The sequence below is a fragment of the Danio rerio genome, chromosome 23, assembly GCF_052040795.2.
Source record: "Danio rerio strain M-AB ecotype USA chromosome 23, GRCz13ab, whole genome shotgun sequence".
Lineage (NCBI taxonomy): Eukaryota > Metazoa > Chordata > Actinopteri > Cypriniformes > Danionidae > Danio > Danio rerio.
In genome coordinates this window covers 36022501-36049909 of record NC_141043.1, presented here as the reverse complement: position 1 = coordinate 36049909, position 27409 = coordinate 36022501, and the positions used below count along the sequence as shown (strand labels likewise).

Genomic DNA, 27409 nt, shown 5'->3' with positions numbered 1-27409 from the left:
CCCTCCGCATGCCTGCACTGCATCTCCTCTCTGCCTCACACGCATCCACTGTACTGCAGGATTCAATTCAATCAGTCTGGGTGATCGGAAGAGAAAGGGGGAAATTTCTTCTTCTTTCTCTTCTTTGTTGTTCTCTTTCTTTTTGTTTTCTGCCTAAATATGTCCTGAACTGCAAGAAGGTTAGATGTTTTAATGTGGGTGTCATTTTGTATATTTTTGTAGACAGGTGTTTGGCTTTCCTAAGCAAGTCCAAACAGTATAATCAAACACAGTTGAAATTAAATGAAGGTGTAGACCACCTCAAGGATGTTCAGAAGAAATAGACAGCACAGTTAAACATATTAGTGTCAAAGCAAAAGTCTGAATACTTAGAACATGCAATATTTCAGTTTTTCTTTTTTTAATAAATCTGAAAAAAAAAAGTAAACAATTCTGTGTTTTTGTAACAATATGTTGTGCTGTATGTACATTAATTAGGATAAAAATGAACTTCAATTATTTAAAAAAATGCTGCATTATACCAAGAGTGAAAAATTTAAGGGGGTCTGAATACTTTCCGTACCCACTGTTTGATTTAACATACTCTCAATGCTGGGTTATGACTGGAACGGCATCTGCTGCATAAAAAATATGCCAGAGTAATTGGTGATTCGTTCAGATGTGGCAAAAAAAAAGTATTTTTTTAAATCATTATCATATTTATTTATTTATTTATTTATTTATTTAATTATTTATTTATTTATTTATTTATTTATTTATTTATTATTTTTTTTATCATCATCATTGTTATTATTGCAATAACAACAAAATAGTCACTAGTATATACAAAAAGTATATACAAAGATATATACAAAGATATATACAGTATATAAAAAAAGCAGAGAAAGTCTGTACAAATAAAACATTTACAATAATAAGGCAATTGAATTTAAATATTATGACATGAAATATAGTATCTGTGACAATTTGCTTCATTTTGTAGATTTGAGTTATGAATTTTATACAGTATTGCGATACTACTTGGTATCATAATACTTCAGCTGGTATAGTATCATGGCCTGAATTGATAGTATCGGGACAACCCTATAAGTTTGTATTAGTTAACGTTAGTTAATGTATTTACTAACATAAACAAACAATGAAGAATACATTTCATAATCAATTTTATATTCATTAATGTTTATGGAAATAGTGTGGCCATATAATTTTAAATGAGCTTTTAAGCTCAAGAAAAAACATGGCACTGAACATGACTCAGAAATCCTTTAGTGCTCTGAAACCCAGGTGGGCTTTTTACCCACCAAGTGTACTGACAGACAGCCTCAAGAAACCGTGACATGGAGACTCAAGGGCACTGGACCACACAGAATGCTTTAAGCATGAGTTGTGTCTCATGAACCAAACTGGGAGTTTTTCTTTTCACTTGTTCAAGGGTGCTAGAGCTTCTCAGATCCTACATGTCTTGCATTTTCTGTCGAGTGGAGAGGAAAAGCGTAGTGAGATTATCCTGCTGGCTGTAACATGAGGTTCACAGCTGACCATGAGTTCACAGAGTCAACATTCTGCTTTAAAATTTATAGCATAAAAGAAAAACTGAACCCACTGCAGACTTAGGGTGAAAATCTACCGTAGTGAGAAATATACATTTTTAATGCTTTTGAAAAACCTCAATAACACTGATTTGTTATGAAATATTCTATTAATAAGAAGTAACTGTTTTCATTCATCTATTTTCTTTTTGGCTTAGTCCCTTTATTAAAGCCCCGCCAATTTGTTGTGCGCGCAGATCCGGGGAAATTGAAAACCCGCAGATCCCGGTTGAATCATGTTGCAAAGAAGCTGTGCTCTGAAGTGTGAGGGAAAGTTAGTGTAATTTTCCCTACCCAAAGATGAGGCTGTGATGAGTCAATGGTTAAAGTTTATTTTTGCAAAAATACCTCAGCATTGTAGCCCCAGCCTTGCCCTTTATTCCTGACATTTTCTGACAAGCGCTTCAACAATCTACATGCATACAATGGGGGATTCGTCGGCCCTTGGTTAAAGTAAGGATCAGAAAAGGCTGTTGATGTATGGGACTGAGCCAGACAGGAACTTTACAGTACACAGTTCATGGATCAGTTCCTTCCTCCTTTTCACAAGTGTAGATAAGTGCATTTAAAATGGCTGCTTCCTTGTTTTTTCTAGCTTGCAAATTATGTATTTAATTGTTACACAACTTTTACTGTATCTCATTAACTCTTTATATTCTCATATCACATTTAAAGCCACGTTGAAAACGCGATGCTTGCCGCTTTGTTTACGGATTTAAATGCATTTGTGAACTTGCGATCCAGTGCTGTTTGTCGTTGCTATGGTCACCGTCAGATGTTCCTACACACGTGCGGTGATGAAGTTGCAAAATAGTTCGGCTTTTGCCACTGTGCGGATTAATACTGAATGTGTGTCATGGTTAAGAATAGAGCAATATGCTGGTGTTTAACTGCATTGCATTAATGCACTCTTGCATTGGGCTCACACATACACTCTACATGCACTCTGACTATACTTTAACAATGTTGATAAGCCAAGCTGGGCGTTTTTCTCTGTCTCGCGCGGAATACAGTCGACCAATCACAACAGACTGGGTCATTGGACCAATCAGCGCAGATTAGCATCGTGCTAAGGAGAGGTTTGAGAACAAATGAATTGCTGAACTAATCATATGAGAGTTGTTGGGATAATAAGGCAAAAATAAATGCACATTATAAGACAATGAAAGTGTTTTTTTTGACATTGCACTTCATATCAGCCTGTTGTTTGAGACCCCCAAAACCAAAATATGACCAGCATTCTGAAATAAACTGGTACTGTCCACTTGCAGTTATTTTGACAATATGTGAAGGTGAAAGGTGTAAATTAATGTTAAATGGCAGTCTGGCCTCTTAGACAGCTCTTTCTTTGGACTGAATTCAAATTGTGTGTGTGTGTGTGTGTGTGTGTTTGTGTGTTTTAGATTCCCTTGTGTCCTGTGTACAGGATCATGTTGTGAAACCCCAACCGCAGATTCGGGGTTCTGGCTGCTCACCCCCATTAGTGGGTCAGAGACCCCTGAGGAGGTAATACTATAATTGGTTTAATGGCAAAAAGGGTGGGGGGGTTCATTCGCTGGAATAATTATGGGATTTAGTTTCACACCACATTATAGCTTTAGAGGTGCTGGAGTTGCCAAAATGACAGTCACAGACCAGGACAAATAAATAAATGTGTCAAATCTGCAGGGTACGGACTGACAGAAATACACTCACAAACACATTTCTCTCAGATGGAGATTGTATATTTGAAAAGCCGTTTTTGTCTTTTAAAGGCACAGTTCACCCCAAAATGAGAATGTACTTATTATTTACTTGTCTTAAGTGATTGTAAACCTATATGAGGAATGCCAGTACTATGGATGTGACATTTGATTATTAAATATTAAACTTAAAAACATAAGTTCACAGAGAATGTGTATGTTAACAGTATATTTTAATTGTATGTTTATATTTTCCAAAATAAATAGCCACATAATAATAATAATAATAATAATAATAATAATAATAATAATAATAATAATAATAATAATAATCAAAGGTATTAGAGTTGGCTCTCTATGGAAAAAAAATAACAACTTACATTTTATGAGGAAAAAGCTTCATTGTGAATGTGACATCTCTTTTGGATTTGACAGATGTGAAACTGGCACTTGTGTGACTTTGGTAAATCAAATCAAATTGTTTGAAAATGTTGACAGATTTTTTTTATTATTTTTACAGTCCTGTAAAACACAAGCCTGAACAAACAACTCAGAAAGGGTTTCACTCTAAGAAATGTTTTTCATGGCATGTTAATGCTCAAAAGTTTTTTTTTTTTTTTTTTTCCTGTTGAACACACACAAAAAATATATTTTGAAGAATGCTGGATACTGAAAGCCATTGACATTCACTGTAAAAAAAAAATAATAAAAAAAGTCATTGGCTACCAGTTTAATTTTTAAAAAAGTATTATTGTCTGTGTGCTAGAAATACAAAAAAATATTTTCATATTTTCATAAAGGCTAAAAACTGGGTATATCCCCAACAGTCCAGAGACATGTGGTATAGGTGAATTGGGTAGACTAAGTTTTCCGTAGTGTATGTGTGTGAATGAGTGTATGGATGTTTCCCAGTGATGGGTTGCAGCTGGAAGAGCATCCTGTGTAAAACATATGCTGGATAAGTTGGCGATTCATTCCTCTGTGGCCGAAAAGAAAATGAATGAATAAATGATGTCATTAAACGGTGATAGCGCAAAAAAAGTCTTTCATTAGTCATGGATAATAAAAACATGTAGCTGCAAACATAAATCATTTGAACAATCACTATTCAGTTCACTTCACTATTATGTGCCAAGTGAAAAACAAATTATTAAATGACTCACTCAGTCTAATCTTCCAACAAGAGCCCACAGTTACCTTTTCTGTCATGCTTTCTGGCTGACTTGAGATTGCTTTGCTTCTGTCTCCCGCTTTCCTGATCCATTCATGCAGTTTTATCTTCTCAAGATTTCTTTTAATCAGGCTCATTATCAGATTTACTCATGGTTTTAAAAAATGAATATGCGTGGCTGCGTCTTTGCCGTTTTGAAAATACAAATATTATTTAGGTTGGCCACTATGCCTTCATTTATTTTCGCAGCTCAAACGCACAAAACAGTCTAAGTGAATGAGACTGACTGTAAACATAACAAAGCTGTAGTTTAGATTTAACTTGCACATGGGGACTATCATAGTGTCAGTCTTTGCTTGCATCTCTCTCTTTATCTCTCTCTTACACACACAAACACACACATAGGTATTCACCGTGCACAAGTTAATGCCAGATCCATTAAAATAAATACTGAAGCGCAAAACACGAATATTGGACATTTTTCGGAACAGGATCCGGCAAGATACGGCTCAGATTACCCCCTGCACATACACAATAATAATCTGCTGCTTTAACTTTTATGAGTACTGTCTTGCTTAAAACTTTTTACACTTATGCAGGTATACTTTAGCATTATAAATAAAAATAACCTTTACATCAGTCAAAACGAGTGATGCCCACTTCTGAAAAACTCCACACTAATGAGAGAAAACCAAGACACTCACTGAGTTTATGATGAAGATGATGTTGTTTCTTCTTGCAAAGTATATATTTGTGGATTGAAATGAAAAGTTGTTGCTTTATTTATGAGGTTTAGTGAAGTGCCAATGGTGTATACAGATTTTTAGGACAACACAAGGGTTAACAGAAGAAAGATACTCAGGTAGGTTTGAAACAAGTTGAGGGATTTTCATCCTTGGGTAAACTATCCCTTTAAACCTTGACTGTTAAGCCTAACACAAGAAACCACATAAATAAGAACTCGGCTCAGACGACACATTGAGTTAAACACTCTTGCATTTACTTTAATGCAAGCTGAATCAACAATCAGCATAGGAGTTAAGCAGTGAGCAAACACGGATAAAGCCCACCCGCTGGGAACTGACTCCCACATAACATCATCCGGGCTCAAAACTGAAGTTTTATTCCATGCTGAATTTACATAAAAACCACGTCTTAATGTTTTACCTCGCGGTCTCTTTGATCAAAACGTCTCGCACAACAAACCATCAAGCGCTAAATACGCAGCCCCCAGAGAGCAAGCGCTGTGAATGTCTTCCATTTATCCAGTCGCCTTCCGAAGCGGAAAATCTGACATTTTCAGGTGTTCGCTGTTTATATACTCAACCGAAAAAAGACAGAGACATATAAGAGCAACGCACCCGTACATATTGCCACGGTTTAGTCTTTTCCACCATTTAACTTGGTGTGTGGCAACCATTTTGTTTAGTTTGTCCCGGGCCCGAAATGTCAGCGAAATGTCAGCTGTTGAAAATGCATGAGTGATGGGATGGGGAGGTGTTTGTCTCCATATTTACATTAGATTGCTTCTCTCTTCTGTGCTTTCCCCAGAGACACTTGCCAGAGGGCTGTTTTAAGGGGCAGATCAGGAAAGATCAGTGTCGCCGTTTTTACAGAGACGCTCACTTGTAACTGAATTAGAAAGCCCTCTGCACCCAAACAGGATTGGAAAAAGCGCAAACTCCACACTTTTAGAGTAATTGCCCATGGAATCTTGTTAACCAGGCTGAGTGACTTTCCACTTAATGGAGGTGGGGTTGCAGGCGTAAGGCTTTCCTAATGGCTATTCGGTAATGCTGAGTTTTTTTTTAGTGTTACTCAGAAATTAAATCCAGCCAGGTCATCTGTGTCCAACGCAGATTTTCTTGTAACGCAATCACAGCTGTGCTTAAGGTGCTCATTTCGGTGAGTGCTCCGTAATGAGAGGTGTACTCTACATGAAGATGTTGTTTCTTATAAGTACTGAGAATTGAAAAAATATATATATAATTGGTGATTGTGTTTGAAAATTGAGTTGAAAATGTACTAAGGTGTTTTTTTTTGCAGTATGTTTTGTGTGCTTGCCAGCTGTCTTAATTGTTCATGACTGGGCATCTTCACCCCCTCATGAAGTTGGCCCCCCTCCTAGCACAAAACGTTGGCAAAATAGTCTCATTCGTTTGCAATGTTAAGGAAAGTTAATTTTGAAAGTAGTACTCCCCCAAAAAAGTAACTAATTGCGTTATTTACATACCTGCCAACACCCATTTTTCCTAGATGTCTCCCGTATATCTGACCGATCTCTCACCACCCTCCCGTTTTGTTATTTCTGCTGGAAAACTCTAGTAATTCCCCAATGGAATCCAGTAAGTCCCTAGCTTTTTGGTACAGTCCATCCACCTATTTTTATGTGCATTTTGGAAAAGCGCATAAAAAACGGTTGGAGACACCAAGATGCACATATATTTTGAAAATGTGCACTAAAAAAATATGTGCATAAGAGTTGATAATTTTTTTATTCGATAAGAAAAGATGCGCATTAACTATGATGGAAACACTTAAAAAAAAGGTCATGTGATTTTATTATAAGAGATCATCTGATGATAAAAATGTGTGTAAATGGACATACAGCAGACTGAGCACACTGTAAAACATCTGAAATGTTATTTTGATCTCCAGAATAAAGAGTGTCTGTGCTCTGCGCCTTACACCTTCAAACGCCATCGCGTTCACTGCGTGTCAGGATTTTCTTCTGAGGCGCAAGTTATTTATTAAATGAAGATTCAGCCAGCTTCTCTTATCGCAGAAAAGTTTTTACTGTTTTTACTGTTGATATTTGGTGCCAGTTAATTAGGATGTGATGATTTTGTTCGATTTGACTCTTTGGATGGAAACGCTGCTTTATTTGCACTTTGTGAATTAGTCTTTTATGCGATAATACAGTTTTGCGCATAAGGTTAATTCGCATTTTTGGATGGAAACATGGCTTATGTTAGTTTGTGCTTCGTTTGTGCTGCAAAAATATCTGTGCTGTTTTGGTTTTTGAGATATTAAACTATTTCCCAGTGATGAGTTGCCGCTGGAAGGGCAACTACTGCGTAAAACATGCTGGATAAGTTGGCGGTTCATGCCACTGTGGCGACCCCAGGTTATTAAAGGGACTAGGCCAGAAATGAATGAATGAATGAATGAATGAGATATTAAAATAATATTTGTAGGTCATTCAGTGGTCACGCAGCCTCACTACATGCTTTAATTTTATCCCAAATAGTCTTGTTTGTTTATGCTTCTTTTGTGCTAGTTTGTGCTGGTGAAAGGTCCGTTTGAGCTGTTTCTGTTATTAAAATATTACATATTTCATTATGGGTGAGTCAGCTTTCTATAATAGTCTGCTTCCTCAATATGACTATCAATAACCTTTGGTTTGTTTAGTTATGTTAGATGCTATTTTAATTGTATTGATAATTAATTTGTATTTTTAGATTTGTAGTTTTGCTTACATTCTTTGTTGAGGGCGGCACGGTGGCTCAGTGGTAGTGTAGTGTATGAGTGTGTGTGTGAATGCTAGAATGTATGGGTGTTTCCCAGTGCTGGGTTGCGGCTGAAAGGGCATCTGTTGCATAAAACATATGCAGGAAGAATGGTCGTTTATTCAGCTGTGGTGACCCCTGATAAAGGGACTAATCCAAAGGAAAATAACTGAATGAATGAATGATTCTTTGTTTTTTAAATGTTTTTCTCTGCTCTTCAATTATTTTAGAATATTTTAAAGGTTAAAATACATCTTGTAAATAATTTAATTTGATCTTGAACATGTTTTGTAGCCAGCAAAGTTCGAAATTTATAAAAAAGTAAAAATGTATTAATTGCACAAAGTCAGCATGCTTTTACAGCAATATAGTTTAACCATGGTGATAGTTATTTGAAGTAAACTGAGGTTATACAAATGGTTAATGAAAACAGCATTAATTTACGATTACTATGATAAAACCATGGCAAACTTTATAATCGCTAATTTTCATTTGTAAATACCATTATTGCTCAATGGCAGATTTTGCAGAAATATCATGTTGCAGATATACATATTCTATAGTATATAACAGTGAATTATCTGTACTGCAGTGCATAAAATGCTTATCTTAGCTAGAGTTTTAGTTTAGTTTCTTATCCAAATATCTAAAAAATCTAAAATCAAAAAGCATTTTCTAGAAAAGTAAAACATTTTGTCGAACACAGTTTTAAGAAATAATATGTCAAAATGAAGTGATCAAGCAAAATAATCCGCCAAAGGGGTAAACAAAATAATCTTGTTTTTCCTTCTTGCATTAGATTGTTTTGCTTACCCCATTGGCAGATTATTTCTCTTGTTTTAAAGGAAAACTTCATTTTAACATTTATTTTTTATTTAATAATTTGTAGATATTTGGACTAGAAACAGGACACAAACTTCTGACAAAAACATTTTTTGCAGTTTGTATGTATATGAGTGTGTGGTTATTGATGATTTTTTTGAATAAATGAATGAATGAATGAACGAATGAATGTATGAATAAATAAATATAGCCCTTTTAATGTGTATTTCTGTACACCCTTAAGCCGTGGTCACACTGCACTTTTCGCCCTATAGACTTCCATAAAACTTCGCTATAGGCATGATTGCGTGGGAGCAATTACAGATCAAACATGACCTCTCTGTACTGAAATTTAAAATATTGACCAATCGGCAATCGCTTGCTTTTATAATTGTCTAATCATCTTGTTTAATCCCACCCCTTTTTGTAGCGCCATATGACGGGATCTGGCATGCTCAAACGATAGAATGACCGCGGCATTATAATGGGATCTATCAATAACATACGGTTTATTGGCTTTTGCTTTTGTTCACGTCACCACTAAGTTTTATTTAGTTTTTTTACTCAACTGAGTTTAGCTCTTTGTTGCTTGAATAGATGTTGTCAATTTGATTGTGGGTTTGGTCCAGTTGGTGTCCATCTGCAGATAACTGCTAGCTATGCCAAGCCCAGCTGAGGAGCTCCATCGGAGGGTACAATTTCAGTTTGATTGGGCCTCTTACCACTCAAATTTATGCTGCAATTAACTGGCCAATTAAAGGCCATTTTCCTGATAATTGCTGTAAAGTGATAACAGCTAGAGATGCTTTGTAGATGTATGTTCTCCTGAGCCTGCCACCCAGCTGAGCCTGGATTTACTCTAGTTTGCCCTGTTTAAGCCTCACAGCGCCATAAATGTTTAACAGGTCAGTAAAGTTGAGCCAGGTTTAGATGGGACACACTTTCTGCAGACATACAACTAGACAAGGGTCTTGGGAATAGCACTGAACTAGGGTTGAAGTGGCAGTGGCAAATAAATCTGCAGTAATGGTGGGGGAAATGTGAAGAACATATAGCTGGAATACTTCTGACGTTTTTGTTACTTAGCTTGTATCTGTTCATTTAAGCATATTAATATTAAGATTAGTTTACTTGCAAAAATGACAAAAAATTGAAATCAGAATAATCAAAAACAGAAATATTTATATCAGAAATGAAACATCCTACTTTTTCTAACCTCTACAACAATATACACTCACTGGCCACTTTATTAGGTACACCGTACTAGTACCAGGTTGGACCCCCTTTTGCCTTCACAGCTGCTTTAATCCTCTGTAGCATTGATTCAACAAGGTACTGGAAATATTTTGGTCTATATTGACAGGATAGAATAACACACTTGCTACAGCTTTGTCGCCTGTACATCCATGATGCAAATCTTCCTTTCCACCACGTGCCAAAGGTGCTCTTGGATTGAGGTCTGGTGATTGTGGAGGCCATTTGAGTGCAGTGAACTCATTGTCATGTTCAAGAAACCAGTCTGAGATGATTCTGGCTTTATGACATGGCGTGTTATCCAGCTGGAAGAAGATGGGTACACTGTGGTCATAAAGGAATGGACATGGTCGGCAACAATACTCAGGTAGGCTGTGGCGTTGACACGATGCTCGATTTGTACTAATGGACCCAAAGTGTGCCAAGAAAATATCCCCCTCATCATTATACACACCATCACCAGCCCGAACCATTGATAGAAGGCAGAATGAAATCATGCTTTCATGTTTTTGATGCCAAATTCTGACACTGCCATCCGCAACAGAAATGGAGACTCATCAGAACAGGCAACTTTTTTCCAATCTTCTATTGTCCAATTCTGGTGAGCCTGTGCAAATTGTAGTTCTTAGTTGACAAAAGGGTTACCCGGTGGGGTTTTGCTGCTGTAGCTCATCCATGCTGTAGCGCACCAGATACTCTTCTGCATGCCTTGGTTGAAACGAGTGGTTATTTGAGTTACTGTTGCCTTTCTATGAACTCAATCCAGTCTGGCCATTCTCCTCTGGACTCTGGCATCAACTAAACATTTGCACCTACAGAACTGCCGTTCAATTGATATTTTTTCTTTTTCGCACCATTCTCTGTACACCTTAGATGGTTGTGACAAAAAATTCATAGTAGATCAGCAGTTTCTGAAATACTCATACCAACCCGTCTGGCACCAACAACCATGCCAACCTTTCTTCCCCATTCTTCACATTTACTTATTCTTTATATATATATATATATATATATATATATATATATATATATATATATATATATATATATATATATATATATATATATATATATATATATATATATACACACTTTTTTTATCTAAAGCCTTTTACAAATCAGGATAATAGTAGCACTTAAAATTACAAGAGAGTATCAACCTATCAACCTATATATGCCATGACAATTCTAAGTTAATTTAGTTTTTTTGTTCTTTTGGTTAGTTTGTTAGTTATTTAGTCTTTGTAACCGAGTGTTTTTTAGGAAAATTAAGGAAAGAAGTGTTTTTTTTTTTTCCAAGACTGATTTTCACGAGAAAACGTAAGTTTTGTCAGTTTAGTGGCTAATTCATACGAATTTGTTGAGTGCAGTCGTACGAAAATGTAAGATTTTAAAAAGGAGGCGTGGCACCAAACCCCACCCCTAAACCCAACCGTCATTATATGATGAGCTAATCGTACTAAATTGTACTAATTAGATTGTACAAATTGATATGAATTAGCCACTAAATCAAAAAGTTACAAACTGCCGTGAGACTGCAACGGATTTTTCCACAAGCACACTTAGGATTGTACAATGTTATTTCTGGAACATGGAATGTTTATGAGAAAGTTTCTCTTGCATATGGAGAGGAATGAGTATGTCTCCTACAGGTGGTTTATCCAGCCAACTCACCTTGATAAAGCACGCTCAGAATTGCACAATTTATTTCCCAGAAATATGGCTTTGTAATGTTTTGCCCCATAGATATCAATGTGCTTCAATGTAAACACTTTTTTAATTTATTGAATTGACTTGAATAAACATGCTATAAAATACAAATTCAGTTTAAGTGTATATTATATTGTTTCAGTTATTCATACAGTACAAGATTTTTGAGGTTCAGAGAGGAAACACTGAGGTAGGCAGATGCAACAGTGCAGCTATTTTGTAACACATGTTCACAATCCTCCCACAAAAACCAGACATAACAGTACTGCTCCAAGAAAATCTTCAAATTCTAACTTTCAGCGTTTGTTTTGAAAAAGACTTCTTTTTAAATACATCTTACCTGACACGTCCTGTGACCACAGTGACCCGTGAGGGCATGTTAGAAGTGTACGCAGCAGTGCTGACTTTGTGGCTGCTTAAAAGGCTTTGATGGGTGAGAAGAGCCATCAAATCCATCTAAGGCTTGTCTCTGAACATCACGGGGGCTTGGGGTTATATTTTAGTGGTATTTTATGACGTGCAGGGCTTTAGCAAAGGCTGACTGATCAGAAATAATAGTGTTGTTGGCTCTGACTGTTTTCTTTTTTTATTTGCTTGCTTTCTTGTCTTTCCTTGTTAAGTCTCCCTTTCAGTGCTTCGGTTTATTCAGTATTTATTACCTCAGATGTCTTTATGAACAGTCTTTCTGCATTTATGAGCCACTCTTTGTCAACTGAAATCAAGCATACAAACTGTGATATTAACCCTAACACTGTTTATCATTTTAGAAATAGGCTTTCAAGAAATGTTGATTTTTTTTCCCCACCAAAGGAGACATATTATGGTTTTACTCAAGAGAACCTAACAGATGATAAAAGTGTTAAATCATGTTTGCTCTCATGTGGTCGGGATAAGAGAGTTTTGGGAGCCAGTCCTAAGGCGTGGCGTACATTTTTAATGCTGTTTTTATAGATAATGATAGTCCAGAAAGCCATCCTACAGGATACATTAGTGGTGCTTTGGAGTGATTTTATTTTGAATAATGCATGATTAAAAATGAAACTTGGAACGAATCTAATTTAAATTTAAATGTGCTGCGTGAAGATTTTTATAGAGAGAAACAGAGGAGGACTGCTGTGCTGTGGCATTTCCTTTCTTTTATTCCCCAATATATTTGTTTATTTGAAATATGAATTATTTTTAATTAATTATGGAATTCACAGCAAAAATGCTTTTCTTGGGAATACTTGGGGGTTTTGTCTTGTTTCTAGTCCATACATTTAAAATTTCATAATTCAAGAAGCATTCTCTAGTCAGTTTTGTTATGTTTTCAGAAATAATAAGTCAAAATTAAGTAACGTTTTCCTTAAAACAACCTAAATAATATGCCAATGTGGTAAGTAAAATAATCTTGTTTTTGAGTTGAAATAAGATTATTTTACTTGACCCATTAGTAGATTATTTTGCTTGTTTTAAGAAGAAAAACTCACTTAGCTTTTACTTTTTATTTCTGAAAACAAAACAGTATTATTTACTTGCATAGCAAATGCTCCTTGATTTAAATTTTTTTTATATATTTTGTCTACAAAAAAAAAAACAGACAATAAAGGCTTTTTGCAGTCAACACACACAGCGTTTTAAAATGAAAATGATCCACGTCCAAACTGGCGCTTCATCCAGCGTTTCTGAACAACTCTCCGTCTACACCACACCACTGAAAATGCACATCTTGTGATCACACTCACACTCTGGCTTGCGCTCCAGCATGTGGGCGTGTCTGAGCTCCAAACAGTCCGCCGGTGCTTTGAGAACATCTACCCAGACGAGAGCTCTTCGGACTGTTCATCAAGGATCTACTGCTGGATCTAATCTCACTATATTTGTTAAACGTGATATTTAATTCATCTTGTCTGTAGAACTTTTTTTCTTGGCAGCTGCATGGAGGGCGCCAATCGCGACCAGCGTCTTCCGGTAGAATGCTTAGAATTTCCTTCTACAGTGCTCGCAATAGGTAAATTGCGCTCCAAAAATGGGTTTCAATAGCATTTTGAGTGGATTACGGAGTGTTTTTGTGACACACACAACTTTGAAAAGTGTGTGTTAAAGCTGTTATAATCTGTCAGATGTGGTTCAAGCGCGAGAGAAAAACGTTCTCCTAGTTCAAGTGTTTGCTGTCAAAAATACAGTGTGTGTCCGACCTGTCAGCTGTTAGCTCAGCGACTCTTTAATACACATGCACACATATGCGCACACACACACACACACACACACGCACGCACGCACGCACGCACGCACGCACGCACGCACGCACGCACGCACGCAATAATTCACTGCATCATAGAGCAAACCAGATAACTGGCATGAAACTTAACAGGTATGTAAGTCATGCAGTTTACAAAAATGACCAACAAAAGTCTGTCACTGATACTCTGATGGCTGATTTTCTGTTCATTCTAATCGCGAGCCGTTTATGTTTCATTTTGTGTGTTGTATTTTCCAGGGTTTGTGTTTTTCTGTCATTTCAAAATGCCACTTATTTACACTTTGTCACAGTTATTATATTAGTGTGTTTTGGGACAGTACAGGCTACAGGTGTGTCAAACATTTTGGTGAATTACATGTGTTTGGGTTGGTTTTATGTTTGAAAGCATGAGAAAATGTTGACTTTAGCGAAGACGAGGCTCCATTTAAACGGCAGAAGATGCCGTCTTTCAACGAGAGGAAAATGCCTCACAGCAGTAGTTTTTCATCCTATTAGATTACATTTTTTAAATATTCAATCCAGGAGGTGGCGCTGATCGACAACAGTATTAGTTCAAAGATGCTAAAAGCAGGTAAAATAGATTAAAACCATCGTTTCAAAGTTTCCAAATGTTACTGTTTATATGCATCAGCTGTCGACCGGAAGTTCTTAGCATTCTCCTTGCGCATACACGCAAAGCATAAAATAGGTATTTTGCGTTTTAAGAAAAAGGTCTGTATCTAAAGACATATTCCCAGACGATTTACCCGACGTGTCCTCGGTAGTTTGTTTTCCATATTAAACTTGCAAAGTCTGAACTTACAAGGAGAGGATGCAAGACTGAACTGTGTGTAGGCTACTTAATATTGAGGAAAAAGCCACAATCAGATAGTCAAACATCTTCAGCCATGCCCCTATATTCAGATGTCTCCGTTTTCCCCCCATGTACACTAACAAAGAGCAGCAGCATTTTAGAATGAAAACGGCCTCTTCAGGGTTTTTAAAAAAAGCTCAGATTTCAGTGCTCGAAAACTCTAGGGTAGTGTGGATAAGACCGTAGCAAAACGTATGCGTTTTAAAATTAAAACGGATTAGTGTAAATGGGGCCTGTAGGTGCCTGAAGACTGTATAAGTTCTGATGTGCTAGGGTGATGTGATAGGGATGGGCAGTATTTATGATACATCTATTTCAAATACGTATTTCAAATACAAATTTTAGTATTTTGCAATTTGTATTTTATGGAGTTTGTGAAAATGGGTTTATATTTTGTCTCAAAATACTTTCGTGTCTTGTATTTTTGTATGAAATTTTAATTACAAAATTCAGTATTCAAATGGCATCCACAGTAACCTGATATCAGTTCAATAGAGCATATTGTGGATTATTTGCAATGGAGATTTACTTCATGCATGCAGTCGACAAATCTGTAGAAAAAGTGTGATGCCTTCATGTCTGTATATACCTCTGTATAGAAAAAATAAATAAATCTCAGGGGAACATGTCTTGTTAAATCAATAAACATAAAGGTGGTTTTAAAATGGAAAAGGAGGTCCAAACTAGGGCTAGCATAGTGCATCTAATGATGTGTTTGGTAGTTTTTATTAAAAGTTAGCTAATGTGTTTTACTAAACATTATTATAATTTTGTTTACATTGCTTCATAAATCATTATTACAATACATTTATAAAGTATATACCACATGTATTTCATTTGTTGCCACAGAATGTTGATAAACAGTAGTATGTTTATTCTGTTATTTTTTTATCTTTAGATTTTTTATAGCAATCTATTATTTCTTACCTTTTCATCAGATCATCACTCATTCTAGTCATTTTTCATTAGCTTCAGATGTGTTTATTAGTTTGTTCATTTTGATGTATGAGTCATTCAATTGAAAACATCATAGACATTTTACCCTGTATTTTTGCAGTTACCTCTCGTATTTACGCCACACATTCCTGAGTTATGAAGGTGGAACAGGAATGTAGTCTCTGACTCTACAATGCTAACGGCATAATATATATATTATGTACATATGTATATATGTACAGCCTCTTCACTCTTGTGTATTACTCCACCCACATGAATGGCAAGTAGATCAGTAAACTCACTACAGTTTGACAAATATTGCAGCTGTTGGACAACATAATGTACTTTGAGGCTTTTTGTAGGCTAGAATGTAGTTGTTTAGTAGCAGAGCACAAGATGGTGTCAGAGACCGCATAATAAGCTCTTAGAAGAAAAAAATTCAGCTTAAAACTACAATCTACAGCTAATCAAATTATTAGAAATCTAGTAAGTGACATTCTGAGTCAATCTCTCTCTTTTGTATGTTGCAGTGCTGTAATTACTATTACCATAGTAATTGTAGTGCATTCATTGTGAGATGAGATTCATATCAGGAATGTGTTTATTTTGTTTTGGCCACTATTTGTATTACCCTGAGTTACTTTTTGGTTGTCAATCTGTTGTCTCCTGTTTTCGTTACTGCAGACTAGTTTAGTAAAAAAAGGAAAGAAGAAATGCCTGCATGTGTTTAGCGTTTTTCCCTATCGCAAATGCAACAGTAATCTGTTTTTTTTTTTGCAGTGCTTTGTCTTTTTCGGGGTTTTCCCGATTGCTGTAGATGCTGTTCAGCCTTATAATCTTAAAATGTGAGCAAAATAACTTTTTTTGTCATCACTTTAGACATCATGCTAGAAAATTATTCAAGTATTAGCTTAAAAGTGACATTAGTGATGTAGCAATGGCTTCTGCTGCTCTGATGTCAGCTGCAGGAAGAAAGTAGTTCCTCATACAAATGGATTTTGAGACTCTGTGTTTGATTTTCTTTTTTATATACATGATTATGCAGTCGAACTGTTGTATAATCACAATATCACACTTGTAGCAGTGCAATGTAGCTGTATATTGTCACCAGTGGAACACTAAGGCAACCCACAACGCACGCCTCCCACCAGTGCCGATATACAGCCACATCGCAACATTGTGTTATATATTTATAGTAACCATGAACTTGACCTATAACATTTTGATCAATTTAATCTTAGCAAAGTAAATGCGTGGTGTTATATTTAACTTACACTGCTCTGAAAAAAAGGAAAAAGTCTAAAGTCTGAGACTTCTGAGAATGCTATCTCAAAGCAAATCATGTAAGTGCTTTTGTTAAAGCCAAATTAATTTTTGAGCTGCTTTTGTATGCAAAAAGGGTCAGATTCATCAAATTTGCATGTATTTTCACTCTCCTGCGTTTGCATGCATATGGATGGGTGGACTTTCAGTCAAAGGACATAATATGCAAAAATGCTTTTAGTTTGACAACCAGAACACTGTTTTAAACAGTTATGTTTATTTTTGAATAGTCTAATTGCCCTGTTGTTCTGATATCGCTCAATATTTTTTTGAACAATGCAATGATTTTCATGCATATTTAGTGAAACCTACAGTAAGCATTCTACAATACAATTTCCCTTGGTTTAATGTTTTAATAAGAATTCCAAATGTTCTTTTTTTTGACTGAATCCATAGTCTTTGCCACATTTTTCTTTGCTGTTTGGCTTAAAACCCTTTGACATTCTTTCTGTCACATGTTAAAGTGTGACCCAAGGTCTTATCATCTACCTCTCCGGCACCATGACGAATGAGACCGGCTCTAATGACTCTGTCACATCATGATCCCTGCCATCCTTCCCTTCTTTATCCCTCCATCCTCCATTTACATCCTCCTATCTGCATAGGCTTTGGTCCGGGTCGGGAGCGAAAGGCCAGGTGGGATTAAAGTATCAGCAGCTGTCTGTGGTGTCTTCGGGACGGGTGGACGAGAGGTCTAAATCCCCCGTCTTGGGAAATGGCATGAGCGAGTAAACCTGCATCGGTCTCGCTCGCTCTCTTGCATCACTCCATCTGTTCCCCTGGCGATGGAGAGCAGCGACACGTAATGCTGAACGCAATTGTCTCGTCCTTTGTGCGTTCCGCATCCCTTGGTGGGGGGATATTAGCTAGATGAAATGAGTAATTCATGTCTGTTGGCATTTTTGGGGGTTTAACGTAAAGGTAATGGGATGAATTTGTGATGGGGCGTGTCTGGTGTCCTTTGGCTTCGCTCATAAGAGATGGAATTATTTAAGATTAATTGAGCTTAGTGTCACTTGGGTTGTGGGGGGCACTGCAAACATTGACATGCTTAATTAAAAACTGGCAATCATTGTCTGATAGGAGGAAAGCTGAAATATAACCTGTCAGTTTTTTATATTGATAGTAGAAATAAGGATGTGAAATAATGAGGAGAACAGTTTGAACTTCTGTTGCCACCATGAGCTCAATGGAATAATGCAGGGGTGCTCAAACTCGGTCCTGGAGGGCTGATGTCCTGCAGATTTCAGCTCCAACTTGCCTCAACACACCTAGCTTGTTTCTAGTTTGAGTTTTTGTACGTCATTAAACTTACAACAATGTGGTACTTCTCCGTGGTTTAATAGTGTAGATGGAGGAGCGTGTGTGGAGACGCCGACGCGGTAAACAAGAACAACAGAGAAAATGTGGAGGAGGAAAGTGGTCAGTGGTTGACGGCAGAAGTTACCTGCCTTTTTGCCCTGTGGGTGAATGGTAGAGGATACCATATATAAACCATAGGTGCAAGCTGCGATGACGGCTCTTTCCCTCCTCCTCTGCCTCAAAATCATTTTAAAGTTGGGCAAGCTTCGAATATTTCGCAGAGCTAAAATCACGACAATTTCTTCCATCGTGGCTTGTGTGGTTCAGATGCTAGAACCTACTGGTGTGGTATAAACCCTTTCTGCATAGGAATCTGTAATAGTAAATTTGTTTCGGGACTTGTAAAAGTGTTTTGCGTCTTGTAAATTTTTTTCTAAAAAATTGTTTCGTCCTTGGTAAAGTTGTTTTTCCTATGTAATTGTGTCTGATGATAGGTAAAAATGTTTTTCAAAATGTAAATTTGTCTCGAGCTTTGTAAAGTGTTTCACTCTTTGTAATGTTGTTTTGCACTTCCCGGCCACCTTAAGAACCTGACTTTAAACATGCCATACAACTTATGACGTCGCGCAAGTGTAAACACATGAAATGGATATGGGTCACAATTAAAAGTACATGTAAATAGACAAGCAAAAAAAAAATCAGATATAGGCAACAAATCGGAATTGGGCATCAAGACCTAACAGTGTAAACGTGACCTATGTTTTCGGTTTGTCCCATTCGGATGCGTATGAATGGAAGTCTATGGGGAGAAAAGTGCAGTGTGATCACGGCTTTAGAGCTTGATTAGCTAGCTCATAACTGAGGTTGGGACTAAACTTCGCAGGACTCCAGCCCTCCAGGACTATGTTTGGGCATCTCTGGATTAAAGGAATGTTTCTCAATCCTGGTCCTCGAGCCCACAAATCTGAATATTTTGCATATCTCTCTTTTTTAACACATATTATTTGATGACCAGCTCATTAGAAGTGCTACATGCATGAACTGTGTTCTGATTGACAGGTCCAAACGCAGTATGCATTGCTTCATTTCTAGTCTCTTCTCCTTTATTGCTCTCTACCTGAACATGAGAAACTTTTATTCACTTTGAAATGTTCTTTCATGTGTTTGTGCAACAGCATTGCCTGCAGCATCTTTTTACAACGTGTAACATAATATACCTTCGTAAATAAATACAATATAAATTCACACATGAAGTAAACTGAAAAAAAATGGTTCATTGAATTTACTGTTTTTTTGTTGTTTTTTTTGGGACAAATTTGTATGGGCTGAATTTAAAGAAACAAATTAAGTTGAACATTGCAAAATTTAATTTGTTTAAATTACCTTAAAAATGTGTAAATCCAATGAATATTTGTTTTTCAGTGCATATATGCTCCCTTTAAACTGAAATCAAGGCAGAATATTCTGTGTGAGAGTCCACTTTGCATGGCACTTATTGTCAAATTAGAACAAGCTTCCACTATGAAAAGAGAAACATATGAAATGTACAGTGCGAAGGAGATTGAGGACTGGGATTGAGAAAAGGGTCAGTTCACCCAAAAATGAAAATCCTGTTATTAATTACACACTCTAAAGTGATTCCAATCCCCTGAGACCTTTATTAGTCTTTGGAATACAGATTAAGATATTTTAGATTAAATCTGGCCACTACCTCATCTTCCATAGATTACAACTGTCCAGACAAAAAAACAAAAAAAACAAAACATCATCAAATTATCAAAATAGACCATATCCATATTCAGTGGTTCAATCAGAATATTATTAAACTACCGTATGAGAATGCTTTCGTGTGCACAAAAAAAAAACAACAACAGAGGAAGTCATGCACAGGCATTCGGGGTGTACATAGAGTAATGCTCATGAACATCCGCACTATACTAACACTAAGAAGAAATGGAAAACACATGGATTGTACCTTTCTGGACTTTAAATGAGTCTGGACCACTGCTGTCGATGGATGATGACTCAGCTTTCGGATTTAATCCAAAATATTTGAATTTGTCTTCTGAAGGTGAATGAAGGTCGCAAGTGTTTGGATATTGGTATTGAGATATATGGGATGTTTGTATTTATTGACAGAATTGAAATTTTGGTCTGAACTATCACTTTGATGTTTTGTTTATGATAAATGCTAGGCTATTTTGTCATTGTAAAATGTCCAAATTAAGCCACGGTCACACTGCCTTTTTTGCCCCATAGACTTCCATTCATTCACATGTGAATGCGGCAGACTGGAAACGCAAGCTCGTGCGACAAGTTTCACATGTCGCTGGATTTAAAAGTTCAAGCTTGGTGAACTTTGCCCTGCGAAATCGCATCACATGATTGCATGAGACCAATAGGAGATTAAAATGTGACCTCTCTGTACAGAAATTTTCAACGTCTTTTTCATGGCACCGTACAACAGAATTTTGCAAGCACAATCTCTAGTGTGACCCCGGCTTTAATTGGTCAAAGATACACCAGGCTCTCTCACCATTCCTGACGCACAATCACCCAGCTCACTCACCAATCAACACTCACTATGCCCAGAATTCTAACAGCACACACCTGATTCTGCTAATCAGCACGGAGCACTTCAAAAGCACACATTTCCCACAACCTCATTGTCTTGTCGCCACTGTGGATAAAGACTCACATACCCTTATGAACTACATACCAGATTCTCTGTTTCTTGTGTACGTGCATGTGTTACTTGCTTACTTACCTACTTACCCACTACTTACTTAAAATGCCTGTTTGGATTGAAGCTTAATATAGGTTTCCAGTTATACTCTTAATTATGAAGCATCCATGCCAGTGAGCTGAATTTCGTTTTTTAATGCCACTCAATAGTTCATTTTACAACACTGTATTAAGTTTCTATTTCAAACATGATGCATTCTTTTTGTTTTTTTCAAAACTAAACTCTTTCTAAATTTGACTGGATATGAGGAGAAAAAATGTAGGTTTTTAATTTTTTTTTTATTAATATTATTAGTGGTGACACAGTGGCGCAGTAGGTAGTGCTGTCGCCTCACAGCAAGAACGACGCTGGTTCGAGCCTCAGCTCGGTTAGTTGGCGTTTCTGTGTGGAGTTTGCATGTTCTCCTGGCGTTCGCGTGGGTTTCCTCCGGGTGTTCCAGTTTCCCCCACAGTCCAAAGACATGTGCTTTAGGTGAATGGTTAAATTGTCAGTGGTGTATGAGTGTGAATGAGTGTGTGTGGATGTTTCCCAGAAATGGGTTGTGGCTGGAAGGGCATCTGCTGCGTAAAAACATGCTGGATTAGTTGGCAGTTCATTCCGCTGTGGCGACCCCAGATTAATAAAGGGACTAAGCCAAAAAGAAAATGAATGAATGAATGAATGAATGAATGAATGAATGAAGGTTTGTTCTTCGTACATGGATTACTCAATTAGTTGGATTTGGTTATTGAGGATTTGACATGATCCAGGATCATTTCATTCTTAAAAACTAATCTGAGAGTTGTTTTCATGGCAACAGTTCTGGTAGCTCAAACCTGCACGGGTGAAGGCCTATTTCATATAAACAGAATTAGATTGGATAATTTCAAGCAAAGGAAATAATAATATAATAAAGTATGTAATAATAATAATAATAATATTTTTTATTTATATAGTGGACACTTAAGGACACTTACAAGGACACTTTACAAGGAATGCAACAAAAAGATAAACAAACATACATGAAGTCAAATATAACAAATTAGAATTACACAAACAAGACCTAAGAGACATATGAGCAGAGTGGAGGTGGATCAGATAAAGTAGTCAGTTTGGCAGATCAGAAGCGAAGCATTCAGAAAATAAGTGAGTCTTAAGTAAGAATTTGAATTCAGAGATATGTGAATGTGGTAGAGAGTTCCAGAGTTTGGGTGCAATAACACTAAATGATCTGCCCCCCATTGAAGAGTACCGAGGGACAGCGAGAAGGCCAGAGTCAGCAGAACGTAAAGAGCGAGTTGGGGTGTAGGGGACAAGCATGTTGCAGAGATAGGAGGGTGCTAGGTTATTTAGGGATCTAAATGCAAGGAGGAGAATTTAGAATTTAATGCGGTATGCAACCGGGAGCCAATGGAGATCGTACAAGATTGAGGTTATGTGAGCAGAACGTTTGGTATGAGTGAGTGAGTATTCTAGCTGCAGAGTTTTGATTATACTGTAATCTGGAGATGAGGCTGGCAGGCAGGCCAATGAAAAGAGCATTACGGTAGTCGATGCGTGAGGAGACAAATGCATGGATGACAGTCTCAGCATCCTTGCTACTGATGAAGGGACGCATTTGTGAAATGCGACGTAAATGAAAGAATGCAGATTTAGTGACAGATTTGTACCTAATGATGATATTTAAAAGTACAAAAACTGTCACGGGGTGTTCTCTCCCCAAGGGGTTTAAAGTGAACATATATGGACTTTTAGGATACAAATGTGTTCTTTTTAAGGTAAAGACCCAGCTTTAGTACAATTTGTGGATGATAATAAACATGGCCAATATTCCTTTTTTTTGTTTTTTTTTTAAGTAAAGGAATAATAATTTATGCGGTCATGCACACTTTTGGACAGATAATATGCTGGTGATTTAATGCTTTGTAAATGTTGCAGATACCTTTACCAATATTAAAATGCTTTTTTAATGCAAAACTAATTTAAACAGCCAGTTATTAAGAAACTGGAATAGGCCTACTATAATTTAAAAAGTCTCTCTAAAAGTAAAATTTAAAAAAATTGCTAAATACTCCTGACACATAAAAGTGTAAAGCCTGCAGCTCACAACGAATGTGGATATTTATTTGGTATCATATTTAACAAATCGTTTACTACGAATTTAATGTAATCTTGCTCACATGGATAATTAAAAATTAATCAGATGATGTCTATGCTCTGCTGTGCTGTCAGCCAATCGTTGCGTTGCTGATTATGATCTTGAGGATCGATAGATCTGTCCTTCACAACACACGCATCGATCTAAGATCAGTTCATCCACATATTTTAATCTGATTTAAATAATAATAATAATAATGATAATAATAATAGTAATAATAATAATAATAAGGCCAAAATCAGTGGGACTGGTAGGGATCTGCTTAAAATATTTAATGAATAATTACCTTTTAAAATACATTTGCATTTATTGTAATTTTGATCAAATCAGTGCTGCATTGCCAAGCATAAAAGACATCAAAACATCCCTGAAAGATAGTTTGTTCACTTCTTTTTATCTTTAGAGCAGAGAGATGTCACGACTACGTCTTCTCTTCATGCTCTGTATGTTTTCTTCTTTCTTCTTAGCTTCCAAGAAAACAAATTTTGTTCTTCAGTTGGTCCATCTGGGAAATGGAAATCACTGAACCTCAGGCAAAACAACAAGACGGCAATGTTTGTTGAGGAAGGCCTGTGTCATGTACATTTACATTAATGTTGTCGGCAGATGCTGTTTTGAAGTGACTTACCGCAAAAAAGTACCAGTCAACGGATGACTTTGTGCCCTTTTAGAAATGTTTCAGATATAACCCGTGTGTCACTGACATCAGGTTCTTTTTATACGGAAATACATTTTTAAAAAGAGCATTTTGAACTTGGTGGAAATTCACAAGTCCTTGCTAATATGCAAAGTAGTTTATTAGTATGCACACTACGCCTCATTACTGATTGTGGGGGACATAATGACAAAATCAACAGGAGATTACCCTATTAAGCAGTGTGGTTCTGCTTAATAGGCGTGCGTCTGATTTGGCCAGAGCCGTGCAGAATCGCAGGGACGTGTCCATGCCTGTTTCTGTCCGCAATGCTAGACACTGCTACAATGAGAGGTGTTTGGCGTAGCAGGGTGTGGAAATACGTCTAATTAAAATCAAATACATTATCGAGATTCGCCACTATGAGAGCCAGACAAACACATAGTAATTTTCCAGAGACCCACGGCCTGATAAGCATCTTATTAAAATGGAGGCCAATTTATTGTGCGTGTAATTTTTGCAAGCACTTGTGTTGCGTGTATATCAGACCTTGTGAGGCAAGTTTATCTATTGTCTTTAGAGATGCTATCTTTTAATATGTGACAGTGAGATACAGTATGTACTTAGGCGGGTTTGTGTGTCAAATACGATAAAGATATTTGATTATATACTGAGATATTGCAAGTGTCGTCGCATTGATACAGCTAGTGTCATCGCATTGGATTCATTAAAAGTACTGTTTTAAACTAATCCTTTTTTATGAGTCATTTGGTCATGTGTTAGCATTTTAGAGTAAAGGTGCCATGTGACATCCTTAAACACAATTGTTTCCTCGTTTTTATGTACATCCTATGAGTGTAAAATCCTCTGACAATCCACAGAGGATCATTAATATGCATGCACTCAGCAGTGTTTGATTGGCCACAATATTTCTTAATGACATTACAACAATATTTTCACCTCAAGTTTAAGTTTATCTGAGCTAATATTATGCTTACTATTTATGTGAGACTCTTGTTTTGAAAGTGAGATGGACATTATAGGGCTTATTCGTAAAAGTATGTCCTCTCATCACAGCTCAAAATGTCAAAATGCAAAATGTGGTAAAGACATTTCCACATATAAACAAGTCCTTAATCTGATTTGAGTACATCAGAATCCATGTTATTTTTTTCTGCTTACATATACATGGACTATATCTGATTTGTGCCACATGGGAGGAAAGAAAATAAGATTTGGGTCATTTGAAATGTCTTGTTTGATGAACATGAAAGTAAAGTGGCACATCTATCATGGCCTGCACAGTCACCAGAACCAAATATTATTAAGCCTTTTTGGGGTGTTTTGGAGAAACAGAAATGTCTCAAAATCCCTCTGTCACTGTGCAGGACTTATATCTGTATCTTTCAGTTTTAATTTAGTTTTCCCTGTATATGTATATATATTAGTGGTGGGTCGTTATTGGCGGTAACGCAAAACTCTTATCGGGCGATTAAAAAAAAAATATTGCTGCCAATCTATCCTCAAAGTTGAGTTGGGAGCTGGGTCTATTCTGTGCAAGCTATAAAGACTTTCACCTTGATATTTTAGCGCGGATGTATACCAGGCCGAATTGCACTGTAGGTGGCGAGAACAAGTCTTTGAACCGGTGTGTATTCCTATTGTGAAATTACCACATCAAATGTGATGTGCTAACATGGATGCAGTTCACTAGAGTGAATCTGATTAATGTTAGCTCCACATCTAACCATCAGGCACCTGTAGAGTTTATGCGTTCAAATAAAACATACAAATGAAATGGACTGGGTGCTTTTTAAAATGAATGACGGTGAATGAAAGTCAATACAATTCAATTCATTTCACCTTTATTTGTATAGCGCTTTTACAATGTAGATTGTGTCAAAGCAGCTTCAAATAAAAGATCATAGTAAATTGAAACCGTGTCAGTTCAGATTTCAGTGTTTAAGTTCACTTCAGTTTAGCTCAAACCAGTGAGCCATCTGACAAAAAAGTGCCCTTCTGAATCAAATCAGCAGGATTTCCTTCCTGATCTTTCACTTACTTCGAAGACACTACTGACTACGCTTACATGGACATCTGTAATCTAATTATTTGCCTTAATAATCAATAATAAAATTAAGGTGTTTGCATTAAGTGCTTTTATGTAAGAGTTTCCAGTAATTTTAGGCAGTTCTGCAGTTTCACATCCACTTCATTCTTGCCCTTGTGACAAACTAGGGTATTAGACGCAAGTAAGGAGTTAGGACTGGTTAGAGTGTTATGGAAATTAATGACTAAAAACGTAATAATAATTAATAAAATAATTAATAATAAAAAAAAACTTCCGCATCTCACTACTTGTGTGTGTGTGTGTGTGTGTGTGTGTGTGTGTGTGTGTGTGTGTGTGTGCGCGCTCCTTTACTGACAGCCGCTTGTGTGGATCTTGTCAGAAAATATGGTGAAAAGCCCTACATGACGGTAATTGTGTGATTGCGGTGTTTACTTCAATAATGCCACTAATATATGCACACTCCACATGTCTTAATTTTATTTGTGTTTAGTTCTTTAGTTAGATTAAGGTAATCAAAAGTCGCTGTTTTGAGCTTATGTAGGCCTACAGTTAAAAATTTATGTTTAACTGAATAAAAAAGTTAGTAAACACAAGTACATCTGATTGAACATAATTTATTTTCAGCACCAAATATCATAGATGAACAGTTTCTCAAGCAGTTTGTGATGCATTTTGGAAACAGGAGATGAGCCCCTGGTCTAATCTGCCACTTGGCTAGAGAAACCCGTTCGCAAAACCTTCCTTTTAGTCATTATTTGGGTAGCACACATATTCTGAATGCCTTCAGCAGAATTCAAATGATTAATCTATATTAATTTCAAGATTACAGTGAGATTAATCTAGATTTAAAAAATAATCTATGCCCACCTATAATATATATGCAAGAAAATGAATATTGTTTGTAAAATTATTTTGTACGCAGACAGATAATATGGAATATCAGCTTGCGAATCTGTTAAAACTTTCAAATGTCTTCATTACATTAGTGTGTTTTTTATTATAATGCAACGAAGCTATGTTTTCAATAAACTCTATCCCTTCTGAACAATCATCTATGACAAATTCATTAATCTGCCAACTGAAAAAGTCATTTGTATCCTAAATGTTGAATTTTTGTCTGGAGCCTTGGAAATATTTGTGAAAATGAGTCATTGCGAATGCTGAAATGTGTAAATGACTCTGCTGCGAAAGTGGCGCGCTTAATTGTTTTTTCCATTATGATCCTCTCTGGTAGGAGTGTGGATGATGTTTATGTGATACGGATGGCAGCGTTGTGTTGAAGGCTTGGCCATCTGTGTGGTTCAGACTCTGCGCTGCCGCCGTTGTTTTTGCTAGCACCGCTCGCTGACGAGGCCCGCCACTCTCTCCCACGCACTTGATGTGCAAGAACGCGGCGCTGCTGCGAGTTCCCTCCACCCCCTGTCAGTC

At 36.7% G+C, this 27409-nt stretch overlaps 1 protein-coding gene across 20 annotated transcripts in view; it reads left to right on the top strand.

The window, feature by feature from the left end:
- Window positions 1-27409, top strand: part of plxna2 (plexin A2) — a 775091-nt gene that overhangs the window by 358674 nt on the left and 389008 nt on the right. For 6 of the 20 annotated variants that reach the window (XM_087307493.1, XM_087307478.1, XM_087307484.1 and 3 more), the window contains one exon: window positions 2993-3095. The exons of the other annotated variants lie outside the window; for them this stretch is intronic. The gene's annotated coding sequence lies outside the window, so the exon portion shown is untranslated. The remainder of the gene's footprint in view (window positions 1-2992; window positions 3096-27409) is intronic. 20 annotated transcript variants of the gene reach the window in all.